We start from the raw sequence: 14,028 nt of genomic DNA on the forward strand, positions 1-14,028 counted from the left end.
TGAACCGGAGGCCTGTTCCTATAAATGCTCCAAAGTAGAAACAGACAGACAGAACGGTTCTGTCGCCTGGAGATGGGCAAAAGACTGCAGTTCAGCACAAAAACACCAAATGAAATGTTCACCCGGCACCGAGTGTGAAAAATCCCGAGAAAAGGACAGAATGAAATAGATTTCAGTGGATGCCGACCCGCACGTGATGCTGTGGATGCGCGGACATATCTGTAGTGCTCTCCACAAAAAATGCCATTTTCTCCGAACAGTTTTTCCTGGCGCGAATATGGTGAGAATTTGGAAGGAGCAAGCAGGACAGACTGTGTTGGTCTGTATGTTGGCAAACAAATGTGCAGCAGCTTCCCTGGTGGTCTAGTGGTTAGGATTCGGCGCTTTCACCGCTGCGGCCCGGGTTCGATTCCCGGTCAGGGTACAATGTATTTTCGGCCGTTTGAACTGCAAGGCTGTTCCTGAACAAATAAACAGCTCATTGCACTCTTGCTGCCCCAACCATCAGCAGCGCATCATTCGTTGCAGTGATACAGCATACACTTCTGTGCCTTCCGTTTTAAAGTCAGCAGGAAATGAGGAGATCTCGCTCAACAAGTGCTGATTGACACCATAAATGTTGCCAATCATGGCTAACTTTAGCCTTCCGTGTACATTTTTGCGGCACATCACTCTAGCTTACCATCTGTCAATGCATTGCCAGTGTGGAAATATTCAGCATTTTAAACTTAGCTCCGTGTGCAAGACTGGAATCAGTGAATGCCTGGGCCATGGCCACTGATAATTTATCCCGAGCATTCATTTGGCCTGGGCCCCTCCTATATTGCACATTGGCTATGTTTAGCGTTCACAGGCAATTTACAAGCCCTGAATTTCCCAGCATTGAATTCATGGAGTGATTGATCTAACCGACATTCAACATCAGTATTGTTTAATCTCTCCTTTATTCGCGACACTTATCTCTCTTCAGCATAGCACTGCTATGGACTGAACCAGTTAGAATTTCACCTTGCCTCGGGGTCAGTGCGGGTAAGTGGGACTTCGGCCGGTCTCCCTTTCACAGCCCATCAGTGTCGAGAAAAGAACGGGGTATGTTACTGACATTTTATGTTCTCAATCAGTTATAAACTCTCCAGTATATTTCACTGTGTCTTCAAGACGGTGACATCGAGCCTGTTGTGCAAGCTTTGTTTCTTTATGAACACTTCAGCAGAACATTAAATCAACATGTGGAACTAGAATTGCTGATTGACACTGTAAGTTTGCCAACATTTAACTGCAGTGTGAGAACAATCACCAATATAATTAGGCTTCCATTACGTTCTTGCACGACATCACCCTAAGAAACCTAGTTGATCACAGCACAGATATCAGTTAATTCATTGCCAGTGCGAAAAAATACACATTTTGAACTTAGCAACGTGTACAAGACCACTGCCTGCATCGTGGGCAGTGATAACGGAACATGAGCATTAAGATTTTCGGTATCATTATACTTTACATTAACACAACCTGAGCTCTGAGATGTGTTTGGGACCCATTGCCCCGAAATGAGGACTGAGTGGGTGTGGCAATTCATTCCGGGGTCAGGTTTTCTTTCAAAAAGGTGTGAGAAAACTTTGCTTCGTTCACTGTCACGCCGAAATAGTTGAGTGGGGAAGGCGTTTGACTTAAGATTCAGATGGTTCCTGGTTCAATCCCGTGTTTCAGCAATTTCTGGTTATTTCGCGTTCCCTTCATTCTAAGGGTAATGGCTGATTTTATATCGGGACAGTGGGCTGTTCAGGGGTTGCGTGATAATAATTTTCAACGTGAATTGTTTTTAGATTTAGCGCTCTTTTTCTGTTACGTTCTATTTACACTCTGCGCAGTGTTGTAGATAAACAGTGAACAATGTTTAAGCGATGTGATGTGTTCAATGTTTATGCAGGAAATCTGTCTCCCAGTGTGAGTTGGAAACACAATCCCCGCAGACTGAGCTTTCACGCAACTTAAGCACAATCTGTGGCCGGTTAGCTCAGTTGGTTAGAGCGTGGTGCTAATAACGCCAAGGTCGCGGGTTCGATCCCCGTACGGGCCATTCCAGTGTTTTTCATAATTTTTATTCGGTTTTTGGTCACGTTGAAAATCTTTATAATGAAACAAATCCACACAGAATCCCAAAGGTTGGGAATTATTTGAGAATAACAGTCATTTGCCGACGGGGTTGAGAGGCACATTTTTCTGTTTATTTGTGTTTCTTGGTTTGCGATGAACCGGAGGCCTGTTCCTATAAATGCTCCAAAGTAGAAACAGACAGACAGAACGGTTCTGTCGCCTGGAGATGGGCAAAAGACTGCAGTTCAGCACAAAAACACCAAATGAAATGTTCACCCGGCACCGAGTGTGAAAAATCCCGAGAAAAGGACAGAATGAAATAGATTTCAGTGGATGCCGACCCGCACGTGATGCTGTGGATGCGCGGACATATCTGTAGTGCTCTCCACAAAAAATGCCATTTTCTCCGAACAGTTTTTCCTGACGCGAATATGGTGAGAATTTGGAAGGAGCAAGCAGGACAGACTGTGTTGGTCTGTATGTTGGCAAGCAAATGTGCAGCAGCTTCCCTGGTGGTCTAGTGGTTAGGATTCGGCGCTTTCACCGCTGCGGCCCGGGTTCGATTCCCGGTCAGGGTACAATGTATTTTCGGCCGTTTGAACTGCAAGGCTGTTCCTGAACAAATAAACAGCTCATTGCACTCTTGCTGCCCCAACCATCAGCAGCGCATCATTCGTTGCAGTGATGCAGCATACACTTCTGTGCCTTCCGTTTTAAAGTCAGCAGGAAATGAGGAGATCTCGCTCAACAAGTGCTGATTGACACCATAAATGTTGCCAATCATGGCTAACTTTAGCCTTCCGTGTACATTTTTGCGGCACATCACTCTAGCTTACCATCTGTCAATGCATTGCCAGTGTGGAAATATTCAGCATTTTAAACTTAGCTCCGTGTGCAAGACTGGAATCAGTGAATGCCTGGGCCATGGCCACTGATAATTTATCCCGAGCATTCATTTGGCCTGGGCCCCTCCTATATTGCACATTGGCTATGTTTAGCGTTCACAGGCAATTTACAAGCCCTGAATTTCCCAGCATTGAATTCATGGAGTGATTGATCTAACCGACATTCAACATCAGTATTGTTTAATCTCTCCTTTATTCGCGACACTTATCTCTCTTCAGCATAGCACTGCTATGGACTGAACCAGTTAGAATTTCACCTTGCCTCGGGGTCAGTGCGGGTAAGTGGGACTTCGGCCGGTCTCCCTTTCACAGCCCATCAGTGTCGAGAAAAGAACGGGGTATGTTACTGACATTTTATGTTCTCAAACAGTTATAAACTCTCCAGTATATTTCACTGTGTCTTCAAGACGGTGAGATCGAGCCTGTTGTGCAAGCTTTGTTTCTTTATGAACACTTCAGCAGAACATTAAATCAACATGTGGAACTAGAATTGCTGATTGACACTGTAAGTTTGCCAACATTTAACTGCAGTGTGAGAACAATCACCAATATAATTAGGCTTCCATTACGTTCTTGCACGACATCACCCTAAGAAACCTAGTTGATCACAGCACAGATATCAGTTAATTCATTGCCAGTGCGAAAAAATACACATTTTGAACTTAGCAACGTGTACAAGACCACTGCCTGCATCGTGGGCAGTGATAACGGAACATGAGCATTAAGATTTTCGGTATCATTATACTTTACATTAACACAACCTGAGCTCTGAGATGTGTTTGGGACCCATTGCCCCGAAATGAGGACTGAGTGGGTGGGGCAATTCATTCCGGGGTCAGGTTTTCTTTCAAAAAGGTGTGAGAAAACTTTGCTTCGTTCACTGTCACGCCGAAATAGTTGAGTGGGGAAGGCGTTTGACTTAAGATTCAGATGGTTCCTGGTTCAATCCCGTGTTTCAGCAATTTCTGGTTATTTCGCGTTCCCTTCATTCTAAGGGTAATGGCTGATTTTATATCGGGACAGTCGGCTGTTCAGCGGTTGCGTGATAATAATTTTCAACGTGAATTGTTTTTAGATTTAGCGCTCTTTTTCTGTTACGTTCTATTTACACTCTGCGCAGTGTTGTAGATAAACAGTGAACAATGTTTAAGCGATGTGATGTGTTCAATGTTTATGCAGGAAATCTGTCTCCCAGTGTGAGTTGGAAACACAATCCCCGCAGACTGAGCTTTCACGCAACTTAAACACAATTTGTGGCCGGTTAGCTCAGTTGGTTAGAGCGTGGTGCTAATACCGCCAAGGTCGCGGGTTCGATCCCCGTACGGGCCATTCCAGTGTTTTTCATAATTTTTATTCGGTTTTTGGTCACGTTGAAAATCTTTATAATGAAACAAATCCACACAGAATCCCAAAGGTTGGGAATTATTTGAGAATAACAGTCATTTGCCGACGGGGTTGAGAGGCACATCTTTCTGTTTATTTGTGTTTCTTGGTTTGCTGATAAACGATGAACCGGAGGCCTGTTCCTATAAATGCTCCAAAGTAGAAACAGACAGACAGAACGGTTCTGTCGCCTGGAGATGGGCAAAAGACTGCAGTTCAGCACAAAAACACCAAATGAAATGTTCACCCGGCACCGAGTGTGAAAAATCCCGAGAAAAGGACAGAATGAAATAGATTTCAGTGGATGCCGACCCGCACGTGATGCTGTGGATGCGCGGACATATCTGTAGTGCTCTCCACAAAAAATGCCATTTTCTCCGAACAGTTTTTCCTGGCGCGAATATGGTGAGAATTTGGAAGGAGCAAGCAGGACAGACTGTGTTGGTCTGTATGTTGGCAAGCAAATGTGCAGCAGCTTCCCTGGTGGTCTAGTGGTTAGGATTCGGCGCTTTCACCGCTGCGGCCCGGGTTCGATTCCCGGTCAGGGTACAATGTATTTTCGGCCGTTTGAACTGCAAGGCTGTTCCTGAACAAATAAACAGCTCATTGCACTCTTGCTGCCCCAACCATCAGCAGCGCATCATTCGTTGCAGTGATACAGCATACACTTCTGTGCCTTCCGTTTTAAAGTCAGCAGGAAATGAGGAGATCTCGCTCAACAAGTGCTGATTGACACCATAAATGTTGCCAATCATGGCTAACTTTAGCCTTCCGTGTACATTTTTGCGGCACATCACTCTAGCTTACCATCTGTCAATGCATTGCCAGTGTGGAAATATTCAGCATTTTAAACTTAGCTCCGTGTGCAAGACTGGAATCAGTGAATGCCTGGGCCATGGCCACTGATAATTTATCCCGAGCATTCATTTGGCCTGGGCCCCTCCTATATTGCACATTGGCTATGTTTAGCGTTCACAGGCAATTTACAAGCCCTGAATTTCCCAGCATTGAATTCATGGAGTGATTGATCTAACCGACATTCAACATCAGTATTGTTTAATCTCTCCTTTATTCGCGACACTTATCTCTCTTCAGCATAGCACTGCTATGGACTGAACCAGTTAGAATTTCACCTTGCCTCGGGGTCAGTGCGGGTAAGTGGGACTTCGGCCGGTCTCCCTTTCACAGCCCATCAGTGTCGAGAAAAGAACGGGGTATGTTACTGACATTTTATGTTCTCAATCAGTTATAAACTCTCCAGTATATTTCACTGTGTCTTCAAGACGGTGAGATCGAGCCTGTTGTGCAAGCTTTGTTTCTTTATGAACACTTCAGCAGAACATTAAATCAACATGTGGAACTAGAATTGCTGATTGACACTGTAAGTTTGCCAACATTTAACTGCAGTGTGAGAACAATCACCAATATAATTAGGCTTCCATTACGTTCTTGCACGACATCACCCTAAGAAACCTAGTTGATCACAGCACAGATATCAGTTAATTCATTGCCAGTGCGAAAAAATACACATTTTGAACTTAGCAACGTGTACAAGACCACTGCCTGCATCGTGGGCAGTGATAACGGAACATGAGCATTAAGATTTTCGGTATCATTATACTTTACATTAACACAACCTGAGCTCTGAGATGTGTTTGGGACCCATTGCCCCGAAATGAGGACTGAGTGGGTGTGGCAATTCATTCCGGGGTCAGGTTTTCTTTCAAAAAGGTGTGAGAAAACTTTGCTTCGTTCACTGTCACGCCGAAATAGTTGAGTGGGGAAGGCGTTTGACTTAAGATTCAGATGGTTCCTGGTTCAATCCCGTGTTTCAGCAATTTCTGGTTATTTCGCGTTCCCTTCATTCTAAGGGTAATGGCTGATTTTATATCGGGACAGTGGGCTGTTCAGGGGTTGCGTGATAATAATTTTCAACGTGAATTGTTTTTAGATTTAGCGCTCTTTTTCTGTTACGTTCTATTTACACTCTGCGCAGTGTTGTAGATAAACAGTGAACAATGTTTAAGCGATGTGATGTGTTCAATGTTTATGCAGGAAATCTGTCTCCCAGTGTGAGTTGGAAACACAATCCCCGCAGACTGAGCTTTCACGCAACTTAAGCACAATTTGTGGCCGGTTAGCTCAGTTGGTTAGAGCGTGGTGCTAATAACGCCAAGGTCGCGGGTTCGATCCCCGTACGGGCCATTCCAGTGTTTTTCATAATTTTTATTCGGTTTTTGGTCACGTTGAAAATCTTTATAATGAAACAAATCCACACAGAATCCCAAAGGTTGGGAATTATTTGAGAATAACAGTCATTTGCCGACGGGGTTGAGAGGCACATCTTTCTGTTTATTTGTGTTTCTTGGTTTGCTGATAAACGATGAACCGGAGGCCTGTTCCTATAAATGCTCCAAAGTAGAAACAGACAGACAGAACGGTTCTGTCGCCTGGAGATGGGCAAAAGACTGCAGTTCAGCACAAAAACACCAAATGAAATGTTCACCCGGCACCGAGTGTGAAAAATCCCGAGAAAAGGACAGAATGAAATAGATTTCAGTGGATGCCGACCCGCACGTGATGCTGTGGATGCGCGGACATATCTGTAGTGCTCTCCACAAAAAATGCCATTTTCTCCGAACAGTTTTTCCTGGCGCGAATATGGTGAGAATTTGGAAGGAGCAAGCAGGACAGACTGTGTTGGTCTGTATGTTGGCAAGCAAATGTGCAGCAGCTTCCCTGGTGGTCTAGTGGTTAGGATTCGGCGCTTTCACCGCTGCGGCCCGGGTTCGATTCCCGGTCAGGGTACAATGTATTTTCGGCCGTTTGAACTGCAAGGCTGTTCCTGAACAAATAAACAGCTCATTGCACTCTTGCTGCCCCAACCATCAGCAGCGCATCATTCGTTGCAGTGATACAGCATACACTTCTGTGCCTTCCGTTTTAAAGTCAGCAGGAAATGAGGAGATCTCGCTCAACAAGTGCTGATTGACACCATAAATGTTGCCAATCATGGCTAACTTTAGCCTTCCGTGTACATTTTTGCGGCACATCACTCTAGCTTACCATCTGTCAATGCATTGCCAGTGTGGAAATATTCAGCATTTTAAACTTAGCTCCGTGTGCAAGACTGGAATCAGTGAATGCCTGGGCCATGGCCACTGATAATTTATCCCGAGCATTCATTTGGCCTGGGCCCCTCCTATATTGCACATTGGCTATGTTTAGCGTTCACAGGCAATTTACAAGCCCTGAATTTCCCAGCATTGAATTCATGGAGTGATTGATCTAACCGACATTCAACATCAGTATTGTTTAATCTCTCCTTTATTCGCGACACTTATCTCTCTTCAGCATAGCACTGCTATGGACTGAACCAGTTAGAATTTCACCTTGCCTCGGGGTCAGTGCGGGTAAGTGGGACTTCGGCCGGTCTCCCTTTCACAGCCCATCAGTGTCGAGAAAAGAACGGGGTATGTTACTGACATTTTATGTTCTCAAACAGTTATAAACTCTCCAGTATATTTCACTGTGTCTTCAAGACGGTGAGATCGAGCCTGTTGTGCAAGCTTTGTTTCTTTATGAACACTTCAGCAGAACATTAAATCAACATGTGGAACTAGAATTGCTGATTGACACTGTAAGTTTGCCAACATTTAACTGCAGTGTGAGAACAATCACCAATATAATTAGGCTTCCATTACGTTCTTGCACGACATCACCCTAAGAAACCTAGTTGATCACAGCACAGATATCAGTTAATTCATTGCCAGTGCGAAAAAATACACATTTTGAACTTAGCAACGTGTACAAGACCACTGCCTGCATCGTGGGCAGTGATAACGGAACATGAGCATTAAGATTTTCGGTATCATTATACTTTACATTAACACAACCTGAGCTCTGAGATGTGTTTGGGACCCATTGCCCCGAAATGAGGACTGAGTGGGTGGGGCAATTCATTCCGGGGTCAGGTTTTCTTTCAAAAAGGTGTGAGAAAACTTTGCTTCGTTCACTGTCACGCCGAAATAGTTGAGTGGGGAAGGCGTTTGACTTAAGATTCAGATGGTTCCTGGTTCAATCCCGTGTTTCAGCAATTTCTGGTTATTTCGCGTTCCCTTCATTCTAAGGGTAATGGCTGATTTTATATCGGGACAGTCGGCTGTTCAGCGGTTGCGTGATAATAATTTTCAACGTGAATTGTTTTTAGATTTAGCGCTCTTTTTCTGTTACGTTCTATTTACACTCTGCGCAGTGTTGTAGATAAACAGTGAACAATGTTTAAGCGATGTGATGTGTTCAATGTTTATGCAGGAAATCTGTCTCCCAGTGTGAGTTGGAAACACAATCCCCGCAGACTGAGCTTTCACGCAACTTAAACACAATTTGTGGCCGGTTAGCTCAGTTGGTTAGAGCGTGGTGCTAATAACGCCAAGGTCGCGGGTTCGATCCCCGTACGGGCCATTCCAGTGTTTTTCATAATTTTTATTCGGTTTTTGGTCACGTTGAAAATCTTTATAATGAAACAAATCCACACAGAATCCCAAAGGTTGGGAATTATTTGAGAATAACAGTCATTTGCCGACGGGGTTGAGAGGCACATCTTTCTGTTTATTTGTGTTTCTTGGTTTGCTGATAAACGATGAACCGGAGGCCTGTTCCTATAAATGCTCCAAAGTAGAAACAGACAGACAGAACGGTTCTGTCGCCTGGAGATGGGCAAAAGACTGCAGTTCAGCACAAAAACACCAAATGAAATGTTCACCCGGCACCGAGTGTGAAAAATCCCGAGAAAAGGACAGAATGAAATAGATTTCAGTGGATGCCGACCCGCACGTGATGCTGTGGATGCGCGGACATATCTGTAGTGCTCTCCACAAAAAATGCCATTTTCTCCGAACAGTTTTTCCTGGCGCGAATATGGTGAGAATTTGGAAGGAGCAAGCAGGACAGACTGTGTTGGTCTGTATGTTGGCAAGCAAATGTGCAGCAGCTTCCCTGGTGGTCTAGTGGTTAGGATTCGGCGCTTTCACCGCTGCGGCCCGGGTTCGATTCCCGGTCAGGGTACAATGTATTTTCGGCCGTTTGAACTGCAAGGCTGTTCCTGAACAAATAAACAGCTCATTGCACTCTTGCTGCCCCAACCATCAGCAGCGCATCATTCGTTGCAGTGATACAGCATACACTTCTGTGCCTTCCGTTTTAAAGTCAGCAGGAAATGAGGAGATCTCGCTCAACAAGTGCTGATTGACACCATAAATGTTGCCAATCATGGCTAACTTTAGCCTTCCGTGTACATTTTTGCGGCACATCACTCTAGCTTACCATCTGTCAATGCATTGCCAGTGTGGAAATATTCAGCATTTTAAACTTAGCTCCGTGTGCAAGACTGGAATCAGTGAATGCCTGGGCCATGGCCACTGATAATTTATCCCGAGCATTCATTTGGCCTGGGCCCCTCCTATATTGCACATTGGCTATGTTTAGCGTTCACAGGCAATTTACAAGCCCTGAATTTCCCAGCATTGAATTCATGGAGTGATTGATCTAACCGACATTCAACATCAGTATTGTTTAATCTCTCCTTTATTCGCGACACTTATCTCTCTTCAGCATAGCACTGCTATGGACTGAACCAGTTAGAATTTCACCTTGCCTCGGGGTCAGTGCGGGTAAGTGGGACTTCGGCCGGTCTCCCTTTCACAGCCCATCAGTGTCGAGAAAAGAACGGGGTATGTTACTGACATTTTATGTTCTCAAACAGTTATAAACTCTCCAGTATATTTCACTGTGTCTTCAAGACGGTGAGATCGAGCCTGTTGTGCAAGCTTTGTTTCTTTATGAACACTTCAGCAGAACATTAAATCAACATGTGGAACTAGAATTGCTGATTGACACTGTAAGTTTGCCAACATTTAACTGCAGTGTGAGAACAATCACCAATATAATTAGGCTTCCATTACGTTCTTGCACGACATCACCCTAAGAAACCTAGTTGATCACAGCACAGATATCAGTTAATTCATTGCCAGTGCGAAAAAATACACATTTTGAACTTAGCAACGTGTACAAGACCACTGCCTGCATCGTGGGCAGTGATAACGGAACATGAGCATTAAGATTTTCGGTATCATTATACTTTACATTAACACAACCTGAGCTCTGAGATGTGTTTGGGACCCATTGCCCCGAAATGAGGACTGAGTGGGTGGGGCAATTCATTCCGGGGTCAGGTTTTCTTTCAAAAAGGTGTGAGAAAACTTTGCTTCGTTCACTGTCACGCCGAAATAGTTGAGTGGGGAAGGCGTTTGACTTAAGATTCAGATGGTTCCTGGTTCAATCCCGTGTTTCAGCAATTTCTGGTTATTTCGCGTTCCCTTCATTCTAAGGGTAATGGCTGATTTTATATCGGGACAGTCGGCTGTTCAGCGGTTGCGTGATAATAATTTTCAACGTGAATTGTTTTTAGATTTAGCGCTCTTTTTCTGTTACGTTCTATTTACACTCTGCGCAGTGTTGTCGATAAACAGTGAACAATGTTTAAGCGATGTGATGTGTTCAATGTTTATGCAGGAAATCTGTCTCCCAGTGTGAGTTGGAAACACAATCCCCGCAGACTGAGCTTTCACGCAACTTAAACACAATTTGTGGCCGGTTAGCTCAGTTGGTTAGAGCGTGGTGCTAATACCGCCAAGGTCGCGGGTTCGATCCCCGTACGGGCCATTCCAGTGTTTTTCATAATTTTTATTCGGTTTTTGGTCACGTTGAAAATCTTTATAATGAAACAAATCCACACAGAATCCCAAAGGTTGGGAATTATTTGAGAATAACAGTCATTTGCCGACGGGGTTGAGAGGCACATCTTTCTGTTTATTTGTGTTTCTTGGTTTGCTGATAAACGATGAACCGGAGGCCTGTTCCTATAAATGCTCCAAAGTAGAAACAGACAGACAGAACGGTTCTGTCGCCTGGAGATGGGCAAAAGACTGCAGTTCAGCACAAAAACACCAAATGAAATGTTCACCCGGCACCGAGTGTGAAAAATCCCGAGAAAAGGACAGAATGAAATAGATTTCAGTGGATGCCGACCCGCACGTGATGCTGTGGATGCGCGGACATATCTGTAGTGCTCTCCACAAAAAATGCCATTTTCTCCGAACAGTTTTTCCTGGCGCGAATATGGTGAGAATTTGGAAGGAGCAAGCAGGACAGACTGTGTTGGTCTGTATGTTGGCAAGCAAATGTGCAGCAGCTTCCCTGGTGGTCTAGTGGTTAGGATTCGGCGCTTTCACCGCTGCGGCCCGGGTTCGATTCCCGGTCAGGGTACAATGTATTTTCGGCCGTTTGAACTGCAAGGCTGTTCCTGAACAAATAAACAGCTCATTGCACTCTTGCTGCCCCAACCATCAGCAGCGCATCATTCGTTGCAGTGATACAGCATACACTTCTGTGCCTTCCGTTTTAAAGTCAGCAGGAAATGAGGAGATCTCGCTCAACAAGTGCTGATTGACACCATAAATGTTGCCAATCATGGCTAACTTTAGCCTTCCGTGTACATTTTTGCGGCACATCACTCTAGCTTACCATCTGTCAATGCATTGCCAGTGTGGAAATATTCAGCATTTTAAACTTAGCTCCGTGTGCAAGACTGGAATCAGTGAATGCCTGGGCCATGGCCACTGATAATTTATCCCGAGCATTCATTTGGCCTGGGCCCCTCCTATATTGCACATTGGCTATGTTTAGCGTTCACAGGCAATTTACAAGCCCTGAATTTCCCAGCATTGAATTCATGGAGTGATTGATCTAACCGACATTCAACATCAGTATTGTTTAATCTCTCCTTTATTCGCGACACTTATCTCTCTTCAGCATAGCACTGCTATGGACTGAACCAGTTAGAATTTCACCTTGCCTCGGGGTCAGTGCGGGTAAGTGGGACTTCGGCCGGTCTCCCTTTCACAGCCCATCAGTGTCGAGAAAAGAACGGGGTATGTTACTGACATTTTATGTTCTCAAACAGTTATAAACTCTCCAGTATATTTCACTGTGTCTTCAAGACGGTGAGATCGAGCCTGTTGTGCAAGCTTTGTTTCTTTATGAACACTTCAGCAGAACATTAAATCAACATGTGGAACTAGAATTGCTGATTGACACTGTAAGTTTGCCAACATTTAACTGCAGTGTGAGAACAATCACCAATATAATTAGGCTTCCATTACGTTCTTGCACGACATCACCCTAAGAAACCTAGTTGATCACAGCACAGATATCAGTTAATTCATTGCCAGTGCGAAAAAATACACATTTTGAACTTAGCAACGTGTACAAGACCACTGCCTGCATCGTGGGCAGTGATAACGGAACATGAGCATTAAGATTTTCGGTATCATTATACTTTACATTAACACAACCTGAGCTCTGAGATGTGTTTGGGACCCATTGCCCCGAAATGAGGACTGAGTGGGTGTGGCAATTCATTCCGGGGTCAGGTTTTCTTTCAAAAAGGTGTGAGAAAACTTTGCTTCGTTCACTGTCACGCCGAAATAGTTGAGTGGGGAAGGCGTTTGACTTAAGATTCAGATGGTTCCTGGTTCAATCCCGTGTTTCAGCAATTTCTGGTTATTTCGCGTTCCCTTCATTCTAAGGGTAATGGCTGATTTTATATCGGGACAGTGGGCTGTTCAGGGGTTGCGTGATAATAATTTTCAACGTGAATTGTTTTTAGATTTAGCGCTCTTTTTCTGTTACGTTCTATTTACACTCTGCGCAGTGTTGTAGATAAACAGTGAACAATGTTTCAGCGATGTGATGTGTTCAATGTTTATGCAGGAAATCTGTCTCCCAGTGTGAGTTGGAAACACAATCCCCGCAGACTGAGCTTTCACGCAACTTAAGCACAATTTGTGGCCGGTTAGCTCAGTTGGTTAGAGCGTGGTGCTAATAACGCCAAGGTCGCGGGTTCGATCCCCGTACGGGCCATTCCAGTGTTTTTCATAATTTTTATTCGGTTTTTGGTCACGTTGAAAATCTTTATAATGAAACAAATCCACACAGAATCCCAAAGGTTGGGAATTATTTGAGAATAACAGTCATTTGCCGACGGGGTTGAGAGGCACATCTTTCTGTTTATTTGTGTTTCTTGGTTTGCTGATAAACGATGAACCGGAGGCCTGTTCCTATAAATGCTCCAAAGTAGAAACAGACAGACAGAACGGTTCTGTCGCCTGGAGATGGGCAAAAGACTGCAGTTCAGCACAAAAACACCAAATGAAATGTTCACCCGGCACCGAGTGTGAAAAATCCCGAGAAAAGGACAGAATGAAATAGATTTCAGTGGATGCCGACCCGCACGTGATGCTGTGGATGCGCGGACATATCTGTAGTGCTCTCCACAAAAAATGCCATTTTCTCCGAACAGTTTTTCCTGGCGCGAATATGGTGAGAATTTGGAAGGAGCAAGCAGGACAGACTGTGTTGGTCTGTATGTTGGCAAGCAAATGTGCAGCAGCTTCCCTGGTGGTCTAGTGGTTAGGATTCGGCGCTTTCACCGCTGCGGCCCGGGTTCGATTCCCGGTCAGGGTACAATGTATTTTCGGCCGTTTGAACTGCAAGGCTGTTCCTGAACAAATAAACAGCTCAT

At 44.5% G+C, this 14,028-nt stretch overlaps 13 non-coding genes across 13 annotated transcripts; all 13 read left to right on the top strand.

Moving 5' to 3' along the window:
• The first annotated feature begins 352 nt into the window (after window positions 1-352).
• On the top strand, window positions 353-424 carry trnae-uuc (transfer RNA glutamic acid (anticodon UUC)). Its single transcript has one exon. It is a non-coding gene; the product is annotated as a tRNA-Glu (tRNA).
• Window positions 425-2,006: 1,582 nt separating this feature from the next.
• Window positions 2,007-2,080, top strand: trnai-aau (transfer RNA isoleucine (anticodon AAU)). Its single transcript has one exon. It is a non-coding gene; the product is annotated as a tRNA-Ile (tRNA).
• Window positions 2,081-2,603: 523 nt separating this feature from the next.
• trnae-uuc (transfer RNA glutamic acid (anticodon UUC)) lies at window positions 2,604-2,675 on the top strand. The gene has a single exon. It is a non-coding gene; the product is annotated as a tRNA-Glu (tRNA).
• Window positions 2,676-4,257: 1,582 nt separating this feature from the next.
• trnai-aau (transfer RNA isoleucine (anticodon AAU)) lies at window positions 4,258-4,331 on the top strand. The gene has a single exon. It is a non-coding gene; the product is annotated as a tRNA-Ile (tRNA).
• Window positions 4,332-4,862: 531 nt separating this feature from the next.
• On the top strand, window positions 4,863-4,934 carry trnae-uuc (transfer RNA glutamic acid (anticodon UUC)). The gene has a single exon. It is a non-coding gene; the product is annotated as a tRNA-Glu (tRNA).
• A 1,582-nt stretch (window positions 4,935-6,516) lies between these two features.
• Window positions 6,517-6,590, top strand: trnai-aau (transfer RNA isoleucine (anticodon AAU)). The gene has a single exon. It is a non-coding gene; the product is annotated as a tRNA-Ile (tRNA).
• Window positions 6,591-7,121: 531 nt separating this feature from the next.
• Window positions 7,122-7,193, top strand: trnae-uuc (transfer RNA glutamic acid (anticodon UUC)). Its single transcript has one exon. It is a non-coding gene; the product is annotated as a tRNA-Glu (tRNA).
• A 1,582-nt stretch (window positions 7,194-8,775) lies between these two features.
• On the top strand, window positions 8,776-8,849 carry trnai-aau (transfer RNA isoleucine (anticodon AAU)). The gene has a single exon. It is a non-coding gene; the product is annotated as a tRNA-Ile (tRNA).
• A 531-nt stretch (window positions 8,850-9,380) lies between these two features.
• Window positions 9,381-9,452, top strand: trnae-uuc (transfer RNA glutamic acid (anticodon UUC)). The gene has a single exon. It is a non-coding gene; the product is annotated as a tRNA-Glu (tRNA).
• A 1,582-nt stretch (window positions 9,453-11,034) lies between these two features.
• trnai-aau (transfer RNA isoleucine (anticodon AAU)) lies at window positions 11,035-11,108 on the top strand. The gene has a single exon. It is a non-coding gene; the product is annotated as a tRNA-Ile (tRNA).
• A 531-nt stretch (window positions 11,109-11,639) lies between these two features.
• trnae-uuc (transfer RNA glutamic acid (anticodon UUC)) lies at window positions 11,640-11,711 on the top strand. The gene has a single exon. It is a non-coding gene; the product is annotated as a tRNA-Glu (tRNA).
• Window positions 11,712-13,293: 1,582 nt separating this feature from the next.
• On the top strand, window positions 13,294-13,367 carry trnai-aau (transfer RNA isoleucine (anticodon AAU)). Its single transcript has one exon. It is a non-coding gene; the product is annotated as a tRNA-Ile (tRNA).
• A 531-nt stretch (window positions 13,368-13,898) lies between these two features.
• Window positions 13,899-13,970, top strand: trnae-uuc (transfer RNA glutamic acid (anticodon UUC)). Its single transcript has one exon. It is a non-coding gene; the product is annotated as a tRNA-Glu (tRNA).
• Window positions 13,971-14,028: the final 58 nt, after the last annotated feature.

Source organism: Pristiophorus japonicus, unplaced genomic scaffold (assembly GCF_044704955.1).
Source record: "Pristiophorus japonicus isolate sPriJap1 unplaced genomic scaffold, sPriJap1.hap1 HAP1_SCAFFOLD_81, whole genome shotgun sequence".
In the NCBI taxonomy this organism is placed as follows: domain Eukaryota; kingdom Metazoa; phylum Chordata; class Chondrichthyes; family Pristiophoridae; genus Pristiophorus; species Pristiophorus japonicus.